Here is a 24843-nt window from a genome sequence, read left to right as displayed (position 1 = left end):
AAAATAAGGCTGGAGAGATGGCTTAGCGGTTAAGTGCTTGCCTGTGAAGCCTAAGGACTTCAGTTTGAGGTTCAATTCCCCAGATGCACAAGGTGGTGCACGTGTCTGGAGTTCGTTTGCAGTGGCTAGAGGCCTTGGCACACCCATTCTCTATATATATCTGCCTCTTTCTCTATCTGTCTGTTTCTCTCAAATAAATAAATAAAAATAAAGGGAGAGATCTCCAGTTAAGATGGTGGCGTAGGTACCATGCCAAAGCAGCCTGGCGGGGGGGGGGGGGGAGTGGAAAAAAACCTCAGCAAAATACACTTTTACTAAAAAGTGAGGTGTATAGGAAATTGAAATGGCAGTGAAGAAGTAGGAGAGACCCAGAGCCCACACGGGATGGCAGAAGCAGGTCCGCTGATCGCAGCAGTGGCAGTGGCGCACCAGAAAGCTGCCAGGCTCGGCTGGAGCTGCAGGAAAAGCCAGGTGAGGGGAGCTTCCACTCACACCAGAGCTCTCCGCAAACTCAAGAAACATGAAGGGAGAGTGGCAGTGAACAACAGGAACAGATCACAAGATAGAAGAACACGTGGAACAGCAAGAGAACTAGAGCAGCATTGGCAGCCTCCACTCCCCCACCGCCAGTGCCCAGCTCCAGCAAACAGAGCAGCGGTCCAGGGACCCGGCCATGCCAACTTGAACCAACAGCGGGACCCAAGCAGGAGCCAAGGTAGCTGGGAATACACTAGGAAAGGGTCTCACATGGTCACAAGCTGACTTGGAACCCTCAAAAGATCAGAAGTCTTAACCTTCTTGTCAGGATTAAGGGTGTGGGGGGGGCACCACACACCCTAAGGGACAGTTAGAGGATCTGGTTGTCATACTTCCTACTTGTGGATAAATACTCTTGAGAGTCTTGAGAGCCATACCTAACACCTTAAGGTCCTATGCTGAAGTTATATAACATCAGATTATCTGATAAATCTAATAATACCCAGCTAACTAGAAAATCCAATCATTAAATAATCCAGGATACAAAAACACATAGATTATAACACAAGAAACACCAAAAATAAAGGCAATATGAATCCACCAAAAAGTATTAATACAGCAAAAATGACCTCTAGTGAGAATGAGTTAGAGGAAATGCCTGAGGAAGATTTCAAAAGAATGATTATAAGTATGCTCAAAGAATTCAAAGGACGCAAAGAAGACACAGAATGCCAATTTAATGAAATAAAGAGGTCAATACTAGACATAAATAAGGAAATAGAAATAATAAAGAAAAACTATCTTAGGGTGAAAGGTTGGAAAATGGTGTTTCAAGCAAATGGACCTAGAAAACAAGCAGGGGTTGCTATCCTAATATCTGACAAGCTAGACTTCAGTCGAACATTAATTAAGAAAGATAAGGAAGGCCACTGTATATTGATTAAAGGCACCCTCCAACAGAAGGACATTACAATCCTAAACATATGCACCTAACATGGGTGTCCCCAAATTCATCAAACACTATTAGAACTAAGGTCACAGATAACACCAAACACAGTGATAGTGGGTGACTTCAACAACCCACTCTCATCAATTGACAGGTCATCCCAGGAAAAAATAAACAGAGAGGCATCTGGACTAAATGAGGTCATAGAAGGAATGGACCTAACAGATATCTGAACAGGACATTTCATCCAAATGCTGCAGAATATACATTCTTTTCAGCAGCACATGGAATATTCTCTAAAATAGACCAAATATTAGGACCCAAAGCAAACCTTAAAATGTAGAGGAAAATAGAAATAATTCCTTGCACTCTCTCATCACAATGTGATCAAACTACAAATCAACAGCAAGAAAAGCTATAGAGCACACACAAAATCATGGAAACTAAACAATACACTACTAAATGATGAATATGTCAATGATGAAATCAAAAAGGAAATAAGTTCATAGAGCCAAATGACAATGTGAACACAACATACCAAAACCTTTGGGACTCAATAAAGACAGTCCTAAGAGGGAAGTAAATTAGAAAAGTTGTAAGTAAACAACTTAATGATTCACCTTAAAAACCTTGTAAAAAGAATAACAAGGCAAATGGAAAATCAGTAGATGTGAAGAAATAATAAAGATTAGGGGAGAAATTAATGAAACAAAGAGTTGGTACTTTTTTAAAGGTTAAACAAGATTGAAAAACCCTTAGCAAATCTGACCAAAACAGAGGAGAGACACAAAATATAATTAGAGATGAAAAAAGCACCATCATGGGTTGGAGAGATGGCTTAGTAGTTAAGGCACTTGCCTGTGATGCTTAAGGACCCAGGTTTGGTTCTCCAGGTCCCATGTAAGCTAGATAGATGTGCATGGTGGTGCATGCATCTGGAGTTCATTAGCAGTGGCTAGAGACCTTGGCATACCCATTCTCTCTCTCTTTCTCTGTCTCAAATATATAAAAATAATTCTTTTAAAAAGGAACCATCACAACAGATACCAGAGAAATTCAGAACATCATAGGGATGTACTATAAGAACATATACTCCACTAAGTTTGAAAGTCTGAAAGACATGGATTATTTCCTTGATTTATATGACCTATGTGAATTAAATCAAGATGAGATTAACCACTCAAATACACCTATAACAAGTATGGAGATCTAAGCAGTTTTCAAAAATCTGCCAATTATAAAAAGTCCAGGCCCAGATGGATTCACTGGTGAATTTTATCAGACCTTCATGGATGCAAAATGATAAATGTAATACATTATATAAATGGACTGAAGGACAAAATCACATGATCATCTCATTATGTACAGGAAGAACATTTGACAAAATCCAACATTCCTTCATGATAAAAGTCCTACAGAGACTGGAAATAGAAGGAACATATCTCAACAAAATAAAGGCTATTTGTGACAAACCTACAGCCAACGTAATACTAAAGGGAGAAAAGTTGAAGTTTTTCCAATAAAATAAAGATCAAGACAAGGATGTCCACTGTGCCCACTTTTATTTAATATAGTACTGGAAGTCTTAGCCATAGCAGTAAAGCAAGAGACACATATAAAAGGGAGGCAAATTGGGAAGGAAGAGATCAAGTTATCATTATTTGCAGATGACATGATTCTATACATAAAGAACCCTAAAAACTATACCAGCATACTGTTAGAGCTGATAAACACCTACAACCATGTAGCAAGATAAAAATAAACACACAGAAACTAGTAGCCTTTGTAAATGATAAAAACAAACACACAGAGGATGAAATCAGAGAATCACTCCCATTCACAACTGTAGAAAGAAAGAAAGAAACAAAGAAAAAAAGAAAGAACCCTGGAACCTAGCCAAGGAAGTGAAGGGTCTCTACAATGAAAACTTTAAAACATTCAACTGAGAAATTGCAGAAGACACTAGGAAATGGAAAGACCTCCCTTGTTCTTGGATTGCAAAAATAAATATTGTGATAATGGCAATCTACACATTTAATCCAATCCTCATCAAAATTCCAATGGCATTCCTCATGGAAATAGAAAAAAAAATCCAAAAATTCATTTGGAAGCACAAAAACCTCAAATATCTAAAACAATTTTGAGCAACAAAAATAAGGCTATTGGGGGCTGGAGAGATGGCTTAGTGGTTAAAAGCTTGCCTGTGAAGCCTAAGGACCCCGGTTCAAAGCTCTATTCCCCAGGAGCTATGTTAGCCAGATGCACAAGAGGGCACATGCATCTGGAGTTTGTTTGCAGTGGCTAGAAGTCCTGGTGCACCCATTCTCTGTCTCTCTATCTGCCTCTTTCTCTCTCTGTCACTCTCAAGTAAATAAACAAAAAAAATTTTTAAAAAAGAAGGCTAGTGGTATCACTAATCCTGATTTTAACCCATACTACAGAGCCATAGTAACAAGAACAGCATGGTACTGGTATAAAAACAGACATGTAGATCAATGGAACAGAATAGAGGACCCAGATGTAAGTCTGGGTAGCTATAGCCACCTGATATTCAACAAAAATGCCAAAAAAAAAAAAAAAAAACCCTCATTGGAGAAAAGATAGCCTGTTTAGCAAATGGTGCTGGGAAAACTGGATATGTATCTGCAGAAGGATGAAAATAGATCCTTATCTCTCTCATGCACAAGAATTAAATCCAAATGGATCAAAGACCTTAGTATCAGACCTGAAACTGAAACTGCTAGAGAGAAAAGTAGGGGAAACACTTCAACATATTGGTCTTGTCAAAGACTTTCTTAATATAACCCCAATTTCTCAGGCAATAAAACCACAGATTAATCACTGGGACCTCATGAAATTACAAAGCTTTTGCATGGCAAAGGACTGTCAATAGAACTTCATGGCATCCTACAGAATGGGAAGAATCTTTGCCAGTTATACATCTGACAGAGGATTAGTATCTATGATCTACAAAGAACTTAAAAAATTAAGTAATAAGAAAGCAAACAACCCAAGTAAAAACGGGCTATGAAACTAAATAGAGAGCTTTTGTAAGAAGAAATACAGATGACATATAAACATCTAAAAAATGTTCTACATCCCTAGTCATCAGGCAAATGTAGATTAAAACTACATTGAGATTCCATCTCACTCCTGTCAGATTGGCTGGGGTTGGAGAGATGGCTTAATGGTTAATGGCTTGCCTACAAAGCCAAAGGATCCAGAATTGATTCACCAGGACCCATGTAAGCCAAGGTGGTGCATGTGTCTGGAGTTCATTTGCAGTGGCTACAGGCCCTGGTGCACCCATTCCTTTGTCTATATATCTCTTTATCTCTCTCTCAAAAAAATAACTAATAGCCAGGTGTTGTGGCACACACCTTTAATCCCAGCACTCATTTTCATCTCTCTTAGATACCAAATGGAAAATTTTCCTGAGGATTTGCTGTTGTGCACCTTCACTGTAGGGCTGGTAGAACTTGGACAGAGTGGCTTCCCATGGTTGTTGAAGATGAGAATCACCTTGATCATGGCTGGACAGGATCGACCAAGCGGGCACATTGGGAATCAGGGGGGACAGACACACAACCCTTCCATTTCCCCTGACATCCTTCCCCACCTGTCCCCTCCCACAGGCACACCTGTGCTTAGCTGATACCTTTTACAACTTCCTTAAGGTTTCTGTATTGCTTTCGTGGTGGTCAGTAACCAGTTTTATGGTTACAGAGGATGTTGTAGTCAGCTTTGTGTTGCTGGCAGAAAACACAACCAAAAGTTTATGTGAGGAAAGGGTTTGTTTTGGCTTACAAAGTTGAGGGGAAGCTCCCTGATGGCATGAGCAAAGAGTGGACATCACCTCCTGGCCAACATCAGCAGGCGAGTATGCCAAACACTGGCAAGGGGGAGCTGGCTATAACACACATAGGACAACCCCTAATAATATATCACCTCCAGAAGGCTCTAGTTCCTAAATTGCCACCAGCTGTGGACCTAGCATTCAGAACACCTAAGTTTATGTGGGATACCTGAATCAAACCAACACATTTCATTCTCTTCCCTGCATTTATTATACTTCATAATACCAAGTAGGGTGCCAATTTGTTAATCTGGCTGGGTAGGGGGGATAAAGCAGTCTTTGAAGAACAGGACAATTCTTCAGCATTCAGGCCCCTTCAAAAGACTGCATTCTTTCTGTTGTTCCAATACAGGTCAGCTGGCCCAATCTCAATGGTTGTACTCTTTCAATTGCAACCGAACAGGCAAGCAGTTTGGGCCTGAAGATTTCTTTCTGTGCCATATCCCTCTACCCACAGCAGTCCACTTCTATGCAATGTAATCCTGCACAAATCTCAGGACATGGGCATAACAACAAGCCTCTAACACAAACTGTTTCTAGCCCAGTCCAGGCAAGTTCTTTCTCACCCTCACAAGCCAAACCTCACTGTCCATAGTTCTTAGTGATTTCAGGTCTTTCAGCTCTGACCAGAATCATCTATGAAGCTGAACTTATAGTACCTGCAAATCACCTCTTAGGCAAAGGTTTCAAATCCTCCTACATTCCTCTTGAAAATCAGCTTCAAAAGGCCAAAACCACAGTCAAGTTTCTAGCAGAAAATGACACAACTCCTTGGTACCAACATTACAGTCAAGTTTGCATTGCTGGCAGAAATGACCCGACCAAGAGCAGCCTTGGTGGGGGGCAGAGGTTTATTTTGGCTCACAGACTCGAGGTGAAGCTCCATGATGACACAGGGAAACAATGGCATGAGCAGAGAGTGGACATCACCCCAAAACTTGGGGTTCATATATTTTGGGGACCCCTCCTGAACCCCCAAATCCTGCATCACAATGATACTTTCTTTCCTGCATTTGTTATACTCTGCAGTACCAGGTGGGCTACCAACTTTTTAATTCATGGGGGAATAAAGCGGACTTTGAAGAACAGAACACTCCTTTAGCATTCTGGCCCCTTACTTTAAGAATTTGTATTCTTCCTGTTGTCCTAGTACAGATCAGCTGGCCCAGTTTCAATAGTTATAATCTCAAACAATTTCAGTTGAATGGATAGAAGTTTCAGCTCAAAGAATTCTCCCTCCCTCCCTCCCTCCCTCCCTCCCTTCCTTCTTTCCTCTCTCTCTCTCTTTCTTTCTTCCTTTTCCTGTGTCATACTTCTCTGCTCACACCAGTCCATTTCTGTGTAATGCAACCCTGCACAAGTTCTCAGGACACAGGCAGGCAGGATGTAGCAAGCCTCTCACACAAACTGCTTCTAGTCAAGCCCAGGCAAAGCTCTTTCCTCCCCTCTTAAGCCAAACCCCACAGTCTTACTGCATTCAGATCTTTCAACTCTGACCAGAATAGTCCATCCTGCTATACTGACAGCACTGCAAGGTATCTCTTAGGCCAAGGTTTCAAATCCCATAACCCTCCTGCAAAGCAGTTCCAAAAGGCCAAATGCCAGGCAGGTGTCTAGCAGCAACAATGCCACTTTTCAGTACTGTTGCAGTCAGCTTCGTGTTGTTGGCAGAAAATACCAGACCAAGAAAAGCTTGTGGGAGGAAAGGGTTTATTTTAACTTACAGACTTGAGGGGGAATTGCATGATGGCAGGGAAAAATGATGGCATGAGCAGAGGATGGACATCACCTCCTGACAACATCAGGTAGACAATAACAGGAGAGTGTGCCAAATGCTGGCAAGGGGAAGCTGGCTATAACACCCATAAGCCTGCCCCCCAACAATATATCATCTCCAGGAGTCTCCAGTTACCAGATTGCTACCATCTGGGGCCCTAAGCATTCAAAGCACATAGGATTATGGGGGACAGCTAACTCAAACCCCACAAAAGGGGAGAAATTCCTCAAAGGTCAAGAGGTTTTACAGTCTGTGGGCAAATAGCATTCCTAGTTTTGTCTATTTATTTAAACTCTAAGTGTGACATAAAAGTCAGAACTACAAAATTGATGCAAACAACCTTCTGAAGCTCTGTAATTTCACCTCAGAAGGTCCTATTGATGCAGGATTTTGGAGTTCAAGAGGAGTCCTTCAGAATTAATGAATCCCAAGTTTTGGGTTCTGTCCTACCTTTAATAAATTGTTTATAAAGACAGACTCAAGAAGGATAAATTATAAATTATTGTTTATTTAGGGGAAAATCACAAATTGTGGAGTTTATTTAAGGGAGATCGGGGTATAGGCAGGGAGGCTAAACATGTGGGAAGTAGGAAACATGCTTTTGTAAAAACACTGTATAGTTTATAAGGTTTACTTAAAAGAAATTGAGGTCTTTAGAAAAAGACGAGCAGAACTGCAAGCATGTGAAAAGTAGAATCTAGGAGCTTGTGTAGGGAGACTTAGGAGGAACCCATAGCATCAACACTGAGTTCCTCAATGGAAGAAAGTTATAAGGGCAAATGGTGGTGACTTAATGAAGAATAGCAGACAGAAAATATAATAAAAAGAGTTACACTCATGGTTACCCTGAATTTAGAGTAATTACACAGGTAACAAGGCTAGAGTTATAGAGGGCACCCACATGGTAGATCTCAGAGTGTAAGGAGAATATGCATGTGGTAGAAGAGACCAGAGGAAAATCATACATGTAATTACAATGAGAAGTTACCCAAACTATAAAGCAGAGGCAAGTAGAAAAACCATCCAGACCAAGAAACAATATTGTGTCCTCCCCACTCCCAACCCCACAACCAGGCCAAGTAGAGATAAGAGGGAATACACACACACACACACACACACACACACACACACACACACACGTCCATCCACAGAGAGGGAGGGGCTGGAAGGCTACAGCCTTTATAGCATCAAATTAAGAAGAGGCACCTGAGGGTCAGCCTACCTGGGTCAGTCCACCCAGGTAACACACTAGACTGTGGGCAGCAGAGGGCACTGTAGATTAGTCTTGTTCAGACACTAGTTCCACTTCTGCCAAGCATTCCTGCATTTGTTATACTCTGCAGTACCAGGTGGGCTACCACCTACCTGCCCATACACTGTCATGGGCAGATCATAGCACAAAAGAAATAACATGAAAAATCAAATGCAAGAAAACCCAGTTAGACCACCCAGTCCTACAATGAATGCATCTAACCAAAACATAGAAGAGTTATTAGGATCAGAACATCAAATTGAAGTTATGAGCAATGCAACCATGACCAACCTACTGATAGAACTTGCAGGAAAGCAACAAAGGACTGATAATTGTGTGGATGCTAACATCACTAAGCTAGGATAAATTGATAAGAGATTGGAAGGAGTTCAAAGAGAGGTAATAGTTTTGAGGGAGAGTGAAAAAAAAAAGAGGACCTTAACAATCAACTGGCCATACTAAATGAAGGCATAAAGAAATGCAGGGATGAATTCCAAGAATCATCAAGAAAATCAGAAAATGATGTGAAAAGGGAGCTTGACAAAGCAATAGAAATGATACATAGAAAAGTAGTAGAAAATGCAAACTTAATTGAACAAGACCAAAACTCTCTAGAGGCCCTCAAGAACAGAGTCAGCGAAGTGGAGGTTAGAAACTCTGATATTGAAGACAAAATGGAAGAAACAGTTTGAGAGCTCAAAAAAGTTCAAAAGTTCCTGTGAACAGAACATGAGGAAATTATGGGATACACTTAAACGTCCTAATATCAGAATCATTGGAATACCAGAAGGAGAAGAATTTCAGACCAAAGGCATGGAGAACTTATTTAACAAAATAATTGAAGAAAACTTCCCCAGTCTCTTAAAAGAAAGGCCCATCAAGATACAAGAAGCCAACAGAACTCCAAACAGACTGGACCAAAGGAGAAACTCTCCAAGACATATCATGATTAAGACTCTAAACATTGACAGCAAAGAGCTATGGAAAAACAGTGCATCACTTTCAAAGGTAACCCCATCAGAATTACTTCAGACTTCTCAATGGAAACCCTGAAAGCTAGAAGGGCCTGGAGTGAAACTCTCCAAAGTCTAATAACCTATGGATTCCAACCCAAATTACTCTACCCAGCAAAAGTATCCCTCATAGTAGATGGTGAAAGAAAAAGTTTCCATGACAAAACTCAGCTATACAATTACATGAACACAAAACCAAACCTACAGAGAGTATTTCAGGAAATTCTCCACAAAGAAGAAACAAATAACCAAACTCAAATGCCTACAAGAAACAGATCACAACAACCAAACCCAGAGTAGGCACAAAAAACTTCAAAGCCCATGAAAACACCAACACACATCTACCACCACAACATGGCAGGGATCAAATCAAATCTCAGAGTCATTACCCTAAATATTAATGGCCTTAATTCACCCATCAAGAGATACAAGCTAACAGGAGGGATCAAAAAATTAGAGCCCTCAATCTGTTGCCTTCAAGAAACCCACCTCACCACTAAAGATAGATACCTCCTCAGGGTAAAGGGGTGGAAGACAATATTCCAAGCAAATGGGAAAAATAAACAAGCAGCTGTAGCTATATTAATATTGGATAAAATAGACTTCAAACCAAATATAATCAAAAAAGAAAATAAGGCTATTTCCTACTCATCAAGGGAACGATCCATCAAGAGGATATTTCAATCATAAATTTGTATGCACCAAACACAGGGGCACCACAGTTCATAAAACAAAACCTACTTGACAATAAAACCGAAATAACCACCAACACCATCATAGCTGTGGACTTTTTTTTTCCCTGGAATTGAATGACAATGAGAATACATCATACCAAAACTTATGGGATACAATGAAAGCAGTCCTTAGGGGAAAATTCATAGCACTCAATGCCTTCATAAAAAAGACAGAAAGATACCAATCAATAACCTAACCATCCACCAAAAGGCACTGGAAAAACAAGAAAAATCCAACCCAAAGAACTCCAGAAGGAAGGAAACAATTAAAATCAGAGCAGAAATTAATGAATTGGAAAACAAAACTGTATAATATGGAGGAGATGGATACATTCCTGGATACATACCATCTATCAAAGCTAAACTCAGAGCAGATTAATCACCTCAATGAACCCATCACACTCATGGAGATTGAAAAAGTAATAAAAAACCTCCCCAAAAAGAAGAGTCCAGGACCAGATGGCTTCTCAGCTGAATTCTATCAAATCTTCATGGAAGAACTCAAACCAATCTTCCTTAAACTGTGCCACACAATTGAAGAACAGGGAAAGCTTTCTAACTCCTTTTATGAAGCTAGTATCACCCTAATTCCAAAACCAGGCAGAGATGCCACAAGAAAAGAACACTACTGGCCTATTTCCCTAATGAATTTAGATGCAAAGATCCTGAACAAAATCCTCGAAAACCGAATCCAACAACACATCAAAAGCATCATCCACCTTGACCAAGTGGGATTCATCCCAGGAACACAAGGGTGGTTCAACATACGGAAATCTGTGAATGTAATACACCACATAAACAAGGTTAAACATAAAAACCACATGATCATTTCGATAGATGCAGAAAAGGCCTTTGACAAGATACAACATCACTTCATGATCAAAACATTGGAGATAATTGACATAATTGGTTCATATCTTAACATAATAAAGGCAATATACAAAGCTCCAAAGGCCGAAATAATTCTTAATGGAGAGACTGGAGGAATTCCCATTAAGATCAGGAACAAGACAGAGTTGTCCTCTCTCACCTCTGCTTTTCAATATAGTACTGGAAGTCCTAGCTCAAGCAATAAGACAGGAGAAGGAAATAAAAGGGATACAATTTGGAAAGGAAGAAGTTCAGTTAGCTATATTCGCTGATGACATGATTGTATGTGTAAGAGATCCGAGAGACTCCATCCCCCAACTCCTGAAGGTGATTAACTCCTATAGCAAAGTAGCAGGATACAAAATCAGTAGCATTTCTATATGCAAATGACAAAGACACAGAAAAAGACATAGGGACATAGTCCCATTTTCAATATCAAAAACAAAACAAAAAAACAACCTTGGAGTAACGTTAACCAAGGAAGTGAAAGATCTATGCAATGAAACATAAAAACACTGAAAGAAGAAATTGAGGAGGACTTGAGAAAATGGCAAGACCTCCCGTGCTCCTGGATAGGCAGAATTAACATTGTGAAGATGACAATCCTACCAATGGCAATATATAGATTTAATGCAATTCCAATTAAAATCTCTACAGTGTTCTTCACAGAGAAAGAAAAAATTATCTCAAATTTCATATGGAAAGGCAGAAGGCCTTGCATATCCAAACATATCCTCAGCAAAAAGAAATACCTCTGGTGGCATCACCATACCTGATCTAAAGCTATATTAGAAAGCCATAGTAATAAAAACAGCATGGTATTGGCATAAAAACAGGAGTATAGACCAAGGGAATAGACTTGAGGACCCAAACTTTGAGTCAAGCTAGTATAGCTACTTGATATTCGACAAAGGCCCAAACAATATAGGCTGGAAAAAAAGACAGCATCTTCAACAAATGGTGCTGGAAAAACTGGATAACCACATGCAGGAAACTAAAACTTGATCCACACATTTCACCATGCACTACACTCAAATCCAAATGGATCAAAGACCTTAATATAAGACGAGAAACTTGAATACTACTGGAAGAAATTTTAGGAAGTACTTTCCATGATATAGGAATGGAAAAAGACTTCCTGAACAAAACCCCAGTAGCTCATGATCTTAAACAGTCACTCAACCAATGGGATCATATGAAGCTGAAGTGTTTCTTTACAGACAAGCATACAATAAGCAAAGCCAATAGATTACCCACAGAATGGGAGGAAATATTTGCAGGTTATCCAACTGACAGAGGCCTAATCTCTCAAATCTACAAAGAACTCAAAAATCTAAACAATAAGACAAACACCCCACTCACAAAATGGGGCAAAGAGATGAACAGGCAGTTCACAGAGGAAGATATACAAATGGCAAACACACACTTAAGAAAATGTTCATCATCCCTAATCATCAGAGAAATGCAAATTAAAACAACTATGAGATTCCATCTTACCCCAATAAGGATAGCAAACATCAAAAAATCAAATGAAAATAAATGCTGGCGAGGATGTGGAGAAGCAGGAACACTCATTCACTGTTGGTGGGAATGTAGGACGGTACAACCACTTTGGAAAGCAATATGGAGACTCCTGAAAAAGCTGACTATAGAGATACCAACAGACCCAATTATTCCCTTACTGGGCATCTACCCTAAAACCTTCAAACCACAGGCCAGAGAGATTTGCTCAACCATGTTTGTAGCGGCTGAATTCATAACAGCTAAGAGCTGGAATCAACCTAGATGTCCATCACTAGAAGAATGAATAACTAAGCTGTGGTATATCTAAACAATGGAATTCTATACAGCAGTAAGAAAAAATGACACAATGAAATTTGAGGAAAAATGGTTGAGTCTAGAACAGATCATTCTCAGTGAACTTACCCAATCACAGAAAAAAAAAAAAAAAATCGTCACATAGTCTCACTCATCTACAACACCTAACCTTAATCTACCCAAGATACCTTACATACACAGCAAGCATCTCATGGTCTAGACACTAGGATGGAAGGGGAGGGAGGGGAGGGCATCGAAGGGGTGGGAAACACTAATCTGGACCCAAATGGCAATGGTACCATAAAATTTTACTTCCTAAAAGGCAGACCAAATGGCTGAACCTTGACCAGGTCCTTACAGGAAACACCTGAACCACAAGACACTAGAGAGGGTAGGATCAAGTCTAACCTAAATCCTCTACATCTTCCCTCCCTCCCTCTCCCTCCCTCTCTCTCTCTCCTCTCTAACTTCTACATATTAGTTACCTTTTTTCCCTCATTTTCTTAGGGGACACTGACCTGTAACTCCCAGTACCAGCATGGGGCTATCACCCACAATGAGCTTTTGATCAGAGAAACCTATAAGGTTTTCTAAAAGAATGACAGATTTCTGTCAGAGTACTTGATGACCCACCAAAGGTTAGTGGTAAGACCCTATTGCTGAAGACACCATATACAGCTGACACGTAAAATAGAACGGCATGGCTGGAAGCCAGGAGAGAGTCAGTCCCCAGACAGACAGTGTGTCTAGTGCCAGAAGGTGCTACATGGGTGACTGGGGGAAACGGCCAATATCTGTCCAAACAACTCATGGGCCAACGTACTTAGCAGCAAATAACCTGGTGTGAATGCCCACACAAGTGCTATAGTGGCACAAAGGTATGGTGGGGAACCAACTGCTCTTGATTCGGCTAACTGTTCCCCTCAGTGGTATCGGACCCATAGCTGGAGCTGGGAAACAAGTCAGAACCATATCCAAACATAAGACCACTGTCCAATATCAAGCTACCATCAATCATGGGCTACAAGAGGGCCTACACCTATTAAACTCTCTATAGAAAATAGTAAGGGCTATCTCATTTGTCCTGGTGCTAACTTACTCTCCATTGGAGAATCTGCTTCTCTTTTTCAGATAGATGCAGATCCTGAGAGAGCCACCCCCATCATACCTCAAAGGGGCTCTGGCTGAAACTCAGTAAAATTGGCAAAACAAGCAAGGGTGCTGTTTTCCTGATGAACTGGATACCAGCACAAGGGGGAATGAGACCAACACAGAGAATAATCAATGCCTACCAAATCAGAGAGCCAGAGCCCAGAGGACCCCAACACCTCATCTCTAAAGCAGACCAAAAATGCACCCAACATGGCTCAGGGAAATTTTGCCTAAGAGGGGGCGAAAGAATGTCAGAGCCATAAGTTGGGTCATGATATACAGAGACATTTATCTTACCCATAACTGTGGGCTAACTCCACAATGCATGACCCATATACCTCAACAAGGAATGGCCAATGGGGAGGGGTTAGGTCACGGATGAGCCTAATAATGGTACCAAACTGCCTGTACTTGCAGAATAGAAAACTGAAAAAAAAAAAAAAAGCCAGCTGGGCATGGTAGTGCATGCTTTTAATCCCAGCACTTGGGAGGCAGAGGTAGGAGGATTGCCATGAGTTCAAGGCCACCCTGAGACTCCATAGTGAATTCCAGGTCAGCCTGAGTTAGAGTGAGACCCTACCTCAAAAAACCAAACCAAACCAATACAAAACAAAAAGCCATTGTCTCCTGACAAGATGTCTGATACTAAATAAAAAAAAAATAAAATGTGCTGACAGATTAAAAGGGTTGCAAAAAAGTTGTTTGATTTCTGATTGTGACATATTTAAAAGTTAATATAGATATATGATTAAATATTGTTAAAGTTCTAAGGTCAAAATTCAAGTTTCCTTCAATATACTCTTAAAAGTTTACAAAGTAGGGCTGAAGAGATGACTTAGCAGTCTTGCAAAGCCAAAGGACCCAGGTTCAATTCCCCAGGACGATGTAAGCCAGATGCACAAGATGCCACATGTGACTGAAGCTCCTGAAGGAGAAAACAACACGGACCATCCCAAAAGGCCTACTTAAACTGGGCCAATTCCTGCCTTAAATCCAGGTATATAGGCCTGCACTGGAAGTGCTAAACTCACCTTTCTTTTTCTTTTTCTTTTTCTTTTTTTTTTTTAACAATGGAAGCCACTCAGACTGTGCTCTCTCCCTCCGCCTCTCCGGGGAGAGGGGAACGATCATCAATGGCAGCAGACAGTCACAACGCGCGGTGCCCGTGCCAGCTTCACGCTCACGAGAGAACGCTGCGCCTCCTCCTCATGGCTTCCGGTGCTCTACACAGTCAAAGAAACTTCTCTAGTAAAGAACTATAGAAATGATCCCTGAAAGTACAGTCTTTAAACTCACCTTTCATGTCAGAACACATTATGTGTTAGATTTGATTGATGTTATTTTGGTCATCTTTACCATTCTTAACTAAGAAGTATTTTGGGGTTTTGTTGCTTTTGATATTTCTGATTTATTGTGCCTTTCTCTTTTTCTTCTGTCATTCTTGGAGGCAGGATCTCACTCAGACCCAGGCTAACCTGGAACCCCCTTCAGACCAGAAATCTGAGCCTCCCAGTAGACAAGATTAAGGGTATGGGGCAACATACACCTGTAGGGACTTTAACTTTGCTAGATTATCTATTTATTTTAATCCCCACTCTTCCATAAATATTCCCTGCTGATTTTGATTGAGTGTATATATTACTCAGCTGTATTTTAGAATTTTCCAGTAATTTGCTCCACTCAGCCTACTAGAATACTTGACATAGCAGGCAATCTCAACACCTATGGGTCATTTCTGCTATTACACCAAGAGTAATATAAGAGCCAAATCTGGCACCTTATGCTCTTAAAGCGAAGATATATAACGTCACATCTACACATCTACAGATAATTAGAAAATCTAAGTGTTGCAGTCAGGTTCACATTGCTAGCAGAATACACCTGACCAACATTAACTTGTGGGAAAAAAAGGTTTATTTTGGCTTACAGACTCAAGGGGAAGCTCCATAATGGCAGGGGAAAATGATTGCATGAACAGAGGGTGAATATCACCTTCTGGCCAACATCAGGTGGACAACAGCAACAGGAGAGTGTGCCAAATACTGGCAAGAGGAAGCTGGTTGTAACACACATAAACTCACCCCCAACAATACACTGCTTCCAGGAGGTTTTAATTTCCAAATCTCCACCAGATGGGAACCTAGTATTCAGAACACCTAAGTTTATGGGGCACACCTGAATCAAACCACCACATTCCACCTATGACCTCCATAAACTAAAACATTCATGATGAAAATGCAATGCATTCAGCCAAATATTGAAAGTCCTAATAGTATTTTTATTACTCTCAATGTTGTTCAAATAGCTTCATAGGCCAAGGTCTTTCAACTGAGCCATAATACCAAAAAAACTCCTCAAAAACCCGATAATGGAACAGAATAAACATTCACACTGAAAAATATGGCTTTTTTCTTTATAACAAAGAATTATTCAACCAATACAAGATTTAAAACAACCAGGGCAAACATCAAACTTTGTAGCTCTAAGTTCAACAACTCTAGTCAGTGACAAGTCTCCCAAGTCTGATAATTCTAAATAGCAGTAAGTCTCTGGAGTTGCAATTCTTCCTCTCTAGTTGGGCTACTCATAGTCCTGGAAAATTTCATCTGGGGCCAGCAGCTCTCCTTAGTAGCTATTATCCCAGAATTTCCACTGCAACCCCCAGTCCATACTCACTGCTCCAGGCATCCAGAAAACCTGCTTCACACTGCCCATGGCCATTACCAAAGCACAAGACTGTGCTGCAAACTCAATGACTCATTCTTTCCTGAATTTCTTATTCTCCACAATACCAGGTAGGGTGCCAACTTGTTAATCCAGGGGAGGTGGGAATAAAGCAGACTTTGAAGAACAGGACACTCCCTGAGCATCCTGAATACTCTTCATTCAAAAGACTCTGCATTCTTTCTGTTGGCTCAACGCAGGTCAACTGGCCCAACCTCAATGGTTATAATTTCTCATACAATTGCAGCTGAATGGGCAGAAGTTTCCACCCAAAGATTTCATTTTTTTTCTGTACTATATCCCACTGCTCACACCAGTCCATTTCCATGTAAATCAACCCTGCATAAATTCTCAGGACATGGGCATAACAGCAAGCCTCTCACACAAACTGCTTCTAGCCCAGTCCAGACAAAGCTCTTTCTCACCCTCACAAGCCAAACCTCACAGTCCACAGTTCTTACCACATTCAGGTCTTTCAACTCTGGCCAGAATGGTCCATCCAGCAATACTTACAGTGCTGCAAGGTGTCTGTTAGGCCAAGGTTTCAAATCTCCCACATTCCTCTTGCAAAGCAGTTCCAAAGCTACACAGTCAGGTGCCTAGCAGCAAATGACACCACTTCTTGATACCAACTTTATTGTTGTAGTCAGGTTTGCAATGCTGGCAGAAATCACCTGACCAAGAGCAGCTTGTGGGAAAGAAACATTTATTTTGGCTTATAGGCTCAAGGGGAAGATCCATGATGGCAGGGGGAAATGATGATATGAGCAGAGGGTGGACATCATCTCCTGGCAAACATCAAAAAAAAAAAAAAGTTTACAACTTGATTAAAAAAAAAAAGTCCACAAACTGAAAGCACCTGTTAATAAAGGTATTAAATAAAAATTAAAAAATTTTAGAATAAAATGATAATGAGAACACAACATACCAATACCCTTGGGACACAATGGAGGCAGTCCTAAGAGGGACTTGTATTTGCTGAGATTTGCTTTGTGTCTTAATATATGACCTATTTTAGAGAATGTTCCATGTGCTGCTAGAAAGAATGTATATCCTTCAACATTTGGATGGAATATTCTATAGATATCTGATATGTCTCATTTAATCCAGATGCTTCTCTGTTTAGTTTAGTGTTTGCTGGGATGACCTGTCTATTGATGAGAATTGAAATCACTTACTATAACTGTTGTTGGTGTTATCTGTGTTCTTAATGCTACTCTCACTTTTGATTAGAGAAGATTCTCTTTTCAGTTGGTCATTACCTTGGGATGACTCAGAAGGCATCATAGTGCTGAGAAGAAGTGATAGATGAGTGCTCAGAACTGAAACATCTCCATCACACTTTCCAAGACTCAGGGTCCATTGTGGAAGAGATGGTGGAAAGAATAAAAGAGCCAAAGGTAAGGTGAGACTCCTTACAACATGCTCCTCTAGACACAAAATGGCTGGGATATCCATAGCCTCATAGTGCCTGATACTACCTACACAAGACCATCGTAATAGGAGGAAAAGATGATGGCATCAAAATAAAAGAGGGACTCATGGAGATAGGGAAGAGATATAATGGGCAGTGGAGTTGTGATGGAGAAAGTGGGAGGAGAGGGAATTATCTTGGTTTATTGTTTATAATTATGGAAGTTGTCAATAAAAAATGTAAGAAGCAGAGGCCAGCAGACTGGAAAGGTTGGACAGGAGAAGACTTTAAGGGAGGGTATTGTATATATGTAAGTAGATGACAGATTACTGGGGGTGTAATGGCCTACATGAGGTCAGGGGAAGGGACTGAGTAAAGAAAGTGTGGTAGGAGGGTTAATCAAAGTTTAAGGTGTTATGAATAAGCCATATAGAAACCTACTTCTTTGGACAATGGCAGAAGTCATAGATTGTTTCTAGAAAAAAAAAAATGTCAGTGCCAGGGATGCAATACCTGTCAGTCACTTGTTGGCCAGTGAGGACCCTAGTGTCTACAGAACATTACAGGCCATCCATTGCTAAGACTTTTGTTTTCCCACTGGAACTAGATGGCAATACCTTACTGCTAATAGCTCCATATGCTTGGGCTGCAGGTAACTGAGAAATGAAGCTGGAGCTGAGCTGGAAACCTTCTCCTTGTGGACCAACTGACAGAAAGCTCAAAAGACCTATGAGAGGGAACCTGGCACGGCACTGAAAACCTAGGCAAAACCCTATGGCAGGGGAGGTCATGAACTTTAATGGAGTAATGCCTACTGTTGTCTGGCGAAATATATATTATTATATATATATTTATATATTAAATATATTATGCCCACCAAACTGCCCTGTAAGCACTTTTCTTAATGTTTATACCCACATATTAATGCTACTCTCATTTTTGCTTAGATAATTTTCTCTTTTCAGATGGTGGTGGCCACTAGGATAACCCAAAAGTCACCATAGCCAGCCATGGTGGCACACACCTTTAATTCCAGCACTTGGAAGGCAGAGATAGGAGGATTGTCATGAATTCAAGGCTACCCTGAATTCCAGGTCAGCCTGAGTTAGAGTAAGGCCATACCAAATAAAAGAAAAAAAAGTCACCATAGTGCGGAGAAGAAGTGACAGTGGAGTGTTTAGCATTGAGACATCTCTATCACACCTTCCAGTGCTCAGGTTCTATTGCAGAAGAGGTGGTAGAAAAAATGTAAGAGCCAAAGGAAGGATAGGACTGCTTACAATGCAACCTTCTAGACACAACATGGCCTGGATATCATGACCTCACTGTGCCTGGCACTACTTACACAAGACCTTCTGTCAAGGGAAAGAGGATGACATCAAAATAAAAGTGAGACTAATTAAGAGGGAGAGGGGATATGATGGGGGGTGTATTTGTGAGGAGGAAAGTATGGATGTGGAGGGATTTATTATGGTTTATTGTCTATAATTATGAAAGCTGTCAATAAAGTTAAAAAAGAATGGCATAAAACTTAAAATCATTTTGTCTAACATCTAATTTTATTTTTCTGGGATAGTGTATGCCGTATTTGAAACATATAAATCAGGAATGTCTTATCCTTTAAATGATTAACAAGTGTAAGTACAGGCAGAACATGTTACCAGTCCTGAAACCAATGTTCTTATCAACAAATTTACACCAATTAATTTGACCTGTCAGGAAAAGAAAAGTAAGACAGCATAAAGTCTTGGCATCTGTTTTTGAAAACATCTTTGATTAGTTTGGATATCTGTGTGGGTTCCAATTACACAGGAAAGGTTGGAATCAGAACAGTAGAGTTTGAGATCATCTCTCTTTGATTAAGATTATTTGAACATGAGGCTTTATCCTAGAGCAGGAAACATGTTTTAATTAATTTATCTATGAGCCATGAGATACCAGAAATGAGACAATTAAACAAGCAAAGTCTGGACTAAAACTATTTGCTTACAAATAAGAGTCATTGTTGGGCTGGAGAGATGGCTCAATGGTTAAGGAGCTTGCCTGAAAATGACTCAGATTTGATTCCCCAGTGTCCATGTAAAGCCATATGCACAAAGTAGTGCATTGTATTTGGAGTTCATTTGCAGTGACTAGAGGTAAAGTTCTGGTGTGCCAATTCTCTCTTTCTCTCCCTCTGCTTGCAAATAATTTTTTTTTAAACAGTCATTGATGTTGGACAAGCAATGCTTTTGGTTTAACCTTGAATAGCAAGTAATCTAATATATATTAGAGATTTTGATGAGCATAAAGTAATTTTATGTTTTGACCATGACTTAAAATAAAGTTTAGGCAAACTATCTCAACATATTTTACCCAATGGGAGGAAAAAAGTCACAATGATGGAATTTAAATCATTTAAACAAACGATAAACCTAATGATGACCATTTGATAGGATTAGCATGAACAAAAACAGGAGCTATCTATAAACCCACAAATTTACATCAATTAACTGAAAAGTTTCATTTATTCATTTCTGGAATTCACTACATAGTCACAGGGTGGCCTCAAACTCAGGGTGATCCTCCTACTTCTGCCTCCCAAGTCCTGGAATTAAAGGCATGCACCAACATGCCCAACTATTTATTTATTTATTTTTTAACAGATTATACTCTTATTTCTCTCCTGTTCACATTTCCCTGGGGCCCTCCTCAGTGGGGTTATGGAATTCACTCACTGTAGGGTCATGAAGGCCTCAGTCAGTCCCAGTGAGATAGTAAAGGGACTGTGCCTCAGGGTATTCCCACCCACTCTGTTGCTTTTACAATCTGTCCCCTATTCTATGATGTTCCCTGAGCCACAGTAGGCTTGTTAGCCATCTGATTTAGTGTTGAGTTCTTTGTAGCCTCTGGATTTTTGCTTTGATAGGTTTTGCTTGATCACAATTTCTACCACTAGCATTCTGGAAGTAGCTATCAGGCTAGCAGTAAGAGCAGTGTTCATGGTTCTGTTTCCATCTCAAGTGGAAGGCCTAGACCCTGACAGATGTGGAAGAGATGGCAGCTCTTGTGCTGGGCAGTTAGTTATCTTCTTGTATTATCAATAGATCTCAACTCTCCTCCATTTTCTCAGCCATCTGTAAAATAAAGCTGAGAAGAAGTGACAGAGGATTGCTCAGCACTGAAACATTTTCCAAGGCTCAGGGTCCATTGCAGAAGAGGTTGCAGAAAGAATGTAAGAGCTGAAAGAAGGGTAAGACTGCTTACAATGCAATCTTCCAGACACAAAATGGCCTGGATATCCATAAATTCACGGTCCTGGCACTATCTACACAAAACCAATATAACAGGAGGAAAAGATGATGACATCAAAATAAAAGAGGGACTGATTGAGAGGGGGAGGGGATATGACAGAGTAGATTTATGAAGGGTAAAGTGGGAGAGGGGTGGGAATTATGATTTGTTGTTTATAATTATAGAAATTGTCAAAAAGAGTGAGAGCATCTTGGGCTAAAGGGGGCATGAAAAGTTATTTGACACATTTTTGATGTGCAAGCCCACTCTTCTCTAGAGAGTAGTGGGGGGCTTCTCCGTGAAGTCTCAGTTTCCTGGCCATGGGATTCTGACTTGGTTTCCAATAGGAGGTATAGGTTCTTTCCCACTGAGTGGGTCTCATGTCCAATCAGACAGCAGTTGGTACCCTGCAGAGGCTGTGTGCCACTATTTCACAAGTGTGTACTTCTTGTCTGGCTGGCTAATTTTGTAATCTGCTGACCATTTTCTTCCAGAAGCTTCCATAGTGCTTTCCAGCACTATGAGAGTTAGCTAAGAGGGAGCTAGTTTCCCTTTCAGTTCTAGCATGAAATTCCAATGGCCTGTTGTGTCTTCAGCAATAGGGTCTTACCTGTTATTTCTGGCAGGTAATTAAGTGTTTTGGCAATAGACTACATTCTTAGCCAACAGTGAAGATGATAATTTAACCATGACGTCAAGTAGACTATAAAGAGTGTACCTATCCAAATGTTTTACTTAATTTACCCATTTTTAAAAAATTATTTTTATTTATTTATTTGAGAGCGACAGACAGAGAGAGAAAGAGGCAGAGAGAGAGAGAATGGGCGCGCCAGGGCCACCAGCCACTGCAAACGAACTCCAGATGCATGCGCCCCCTTGTGCATCTGGCTAACGTGGGTTCTGGGGAATCGAGCCTTGAACTGGGGTCCTTAGGCTTCACAGGCAAGCGCTTAACAGCTAAGCTACTTCTCCAGCCCAATTTACCCATTTTTTAAAAAAATTTTAAATTTTTATTTGCATTTTCCATGATTATAAAAAAAAAAATTCCACAGTAATTCCAATTTACCCATTTTTGTTGGCAATTTTTAGTCCCTGTTCAAGCTAAATTTTGAATCAAAAAACTATTTTAGTTTGAGCTTTATAATTAGGATAGTGGTGACCTAGGAGGGAAATTGTTTTATCTGAAAGAAATTGGAGAAAGAATAGAAGAATCTAGCATCAGGCTCTATACCATCCTGTCCTGCCTCTTCTAGGGGAGGTGGACATAACAAAATGGGAAGGGGAGGAAATTAAGGTTTCTAATTTCCAGCACTTAGGAGACAGAGGTAGGAGGATCACTGTGAGTTCGAGGACACCCTGAAACTACATAGTGAAGTCCAATATTTATATGTATTTAGGTTTTTCAAGGTAGGGTCTCACTCTATCCAAGGCTGACCTAGACTTCATAATGTAGTTTCAGGGTGGCCTTGAATTTATGGCAATCCTCCTACATCTGCTTCCTAAGTGCTGGGATTAAAGGCATGCACCACCATGCCTTTAATCCCAGCTGAATTCCAGTATTTTTATTAGCTATGATCATTGGAAAAATTAAGTACAGGCATTATCTGGAAATGATTATACTAAGTGAAGTAACCCAGGCCCAGAAAGCCAAGCACCACATGTTCTCTCTCATATGTGGATCCTAGCTACAGATGATTGGGCTTCTGTGTGAGAAGGAAAAAACTCAGAGGCAGAGGCCAGCAAGCTAAAAAAGAGATATAAAGGGAAGAGAAAGGAAGAGAGGGGGTACTTAATAGGATGGTATTGTATATATGGAAGTAGAAGAATAGATTAACGAGGGTGAAGAGGCCCAAAATGAGGTCAGGGGAAGAGACTAAGTAGAGGAAATGTGGAGGGAGGACTAATCAAAATCTAAGAGGATATAAATAAATCATATAGAATCCTCCATTTTTGGACAATGGAACACTCAGGAGTCATAGATTGTTGCTAGAGAATTTTCAGTGCCAGGGATGGCATACCTTCCAGTGAGTTGTTGGCCAGAGAGGTCCCTGATGCTCCCAAAACATTATAGGCCACTGCCAAGGCCCTTGGTTTCCCACCAGGAATAGATGGTAAGACCCTATTGCTGCAGACTCCACATACTTGGGCTGCAACGCCACTGAGAAATCCTACTGGAACTGAGCTGATAACCTCCTCCATGTAGACCAGCTGACAGAAAGCTGGAAGAAGCCATTTTACATGTAGTTTAATGGCAGAAAGAGATACCACCAGTGAAGATACTCAACAGTGGACACTGCAAGCCAGGCCAAATGAGCCAACGGGTGCAATAGTGGCACGTCTGTCATGGTGGAAACCAACTGCCCTCCAATTGGACTGGAGGCCCGCTCCATGGGAGAGATTACACCTCTGATACTGAAAACTTAAAACAGGGGTAGTCATGAGCCCTAGGGGTGTAACATCTGCTGATGTCTGGACAAATGTATATAATATGCTTATCAAACTGCCCAGTAAGCACTTCTCTTAATATTCATACCCTTATATTAATGCTACTCTCACTTTCGGTAGAGAATCTTCTCTTTTCAGATGGCAGTGACCTTGGGATGACTCAGCAGGTATCATGGTGCTGGAAGTGACTAGAGTACCGAGTAATATCTCAATCACACCTTCCAAGGCTCAGGGTCTAATGCAGAAGAGGTGGCAGAAAAAAATTTAAGAATCAAAGGAATGGTAGGACTCCTTACAACGTGCTCCATCCAGACATAAAATGGCCTGGATATGTATGACCTCACAGTGCCTGACACTACCTACACAAGACCATCATAAGAGGAGGAAAAGATCATGACATCAAAATAAAAGTGAGATGGATTGAGATGGGGAGGAAATATGATGGAGAATGTAATTTCAAAGGGAAAGTGGGTGGAGGGAGGGTATTACCATGGGATATTTTTTATAATCATGGAAGATGTTAATAAAAATTGAGAAAAAAATAATAAAAATTAAAAAATTAGAAAACTATTTTGGAAGCAAATTATCAAAACTTATGCATCTAACATTAACTTTAATAGCTTGGTGAAACTTTCATTTTAAGACTCTAATGAATATTATATCACTCAAAAAAGAAACATTTAAAATTTAATGAACCATATAGTAAATCTAAAGAACATTTTTTTGTCTTGTCTTCTCTTTTCTCTTCTGCCTCCTCCACTACCCTTCCATCTCCTGTCCACCTTTCCTCCCTCTTTTATTTTTATTTTATTTTTTTCTTTTGAAATTGGGTCTCATATAGCTCAGGCTGGCCTTGCCTTGAACTTTTGATCCTCTTGCCTTCACCTCCACAGTGCTGGCTTTCAGGTATGCACTATCATACTTTGCTTTTATTGTTATTATAAACATATTATAATTTTACATAGAAATCTGTTTCAAACCTAGAATTTCTGTGTCAGATTCCCTATATTATTATTTTACACCCTGCCTTCAGCGCTGGAAGCCAGGCCGGAAGCGGAAGTGACGTAAGCACAGGCCCGTTTCTCTTCTATC

At 40.4% G+C, this 24843-nt stretch overlaps 1 non-coding gene across 1 annotated transcript; it reads right to left on the bottom strand.

Moving 5' to 3' along the window:
* Positions 1-14971: 14971 nt before the first annotated feature.
* On the bottom strand, positions 14972-15182 carry LOC123458904. The gene has a single exon (XR_006635846.1). It is a non-coding gene; the product is annotated as a small nucleolar RNA U3 (small nucleolar RNA).
* Between the last annotated feature and the right edge of the window lie 9661 nt (positions 15183-24843).

The sequence above is a fragment of the Jaculus jaculus genome, chromosome 2 (assembly GCF_020740685.1).
Source record: "Jaculus jaculus isolate mJacJac1 chromosome 2, mJacJac1.mat.Y.cur, whole genome shotgun sequence".
Classification (NCBI taxonomy): domain Eukaryota; kingdom Metazoa; phylum Chordata; class Mammalia; order Rodentia; family Dipodidae; genus Jaculus; species Jaculus jaculus.
The sequence above is the reverse complement of the archived record's forward strand: the minus strand, read 5'-3'. Positions and strand labels throughout refer to the sequence as shown.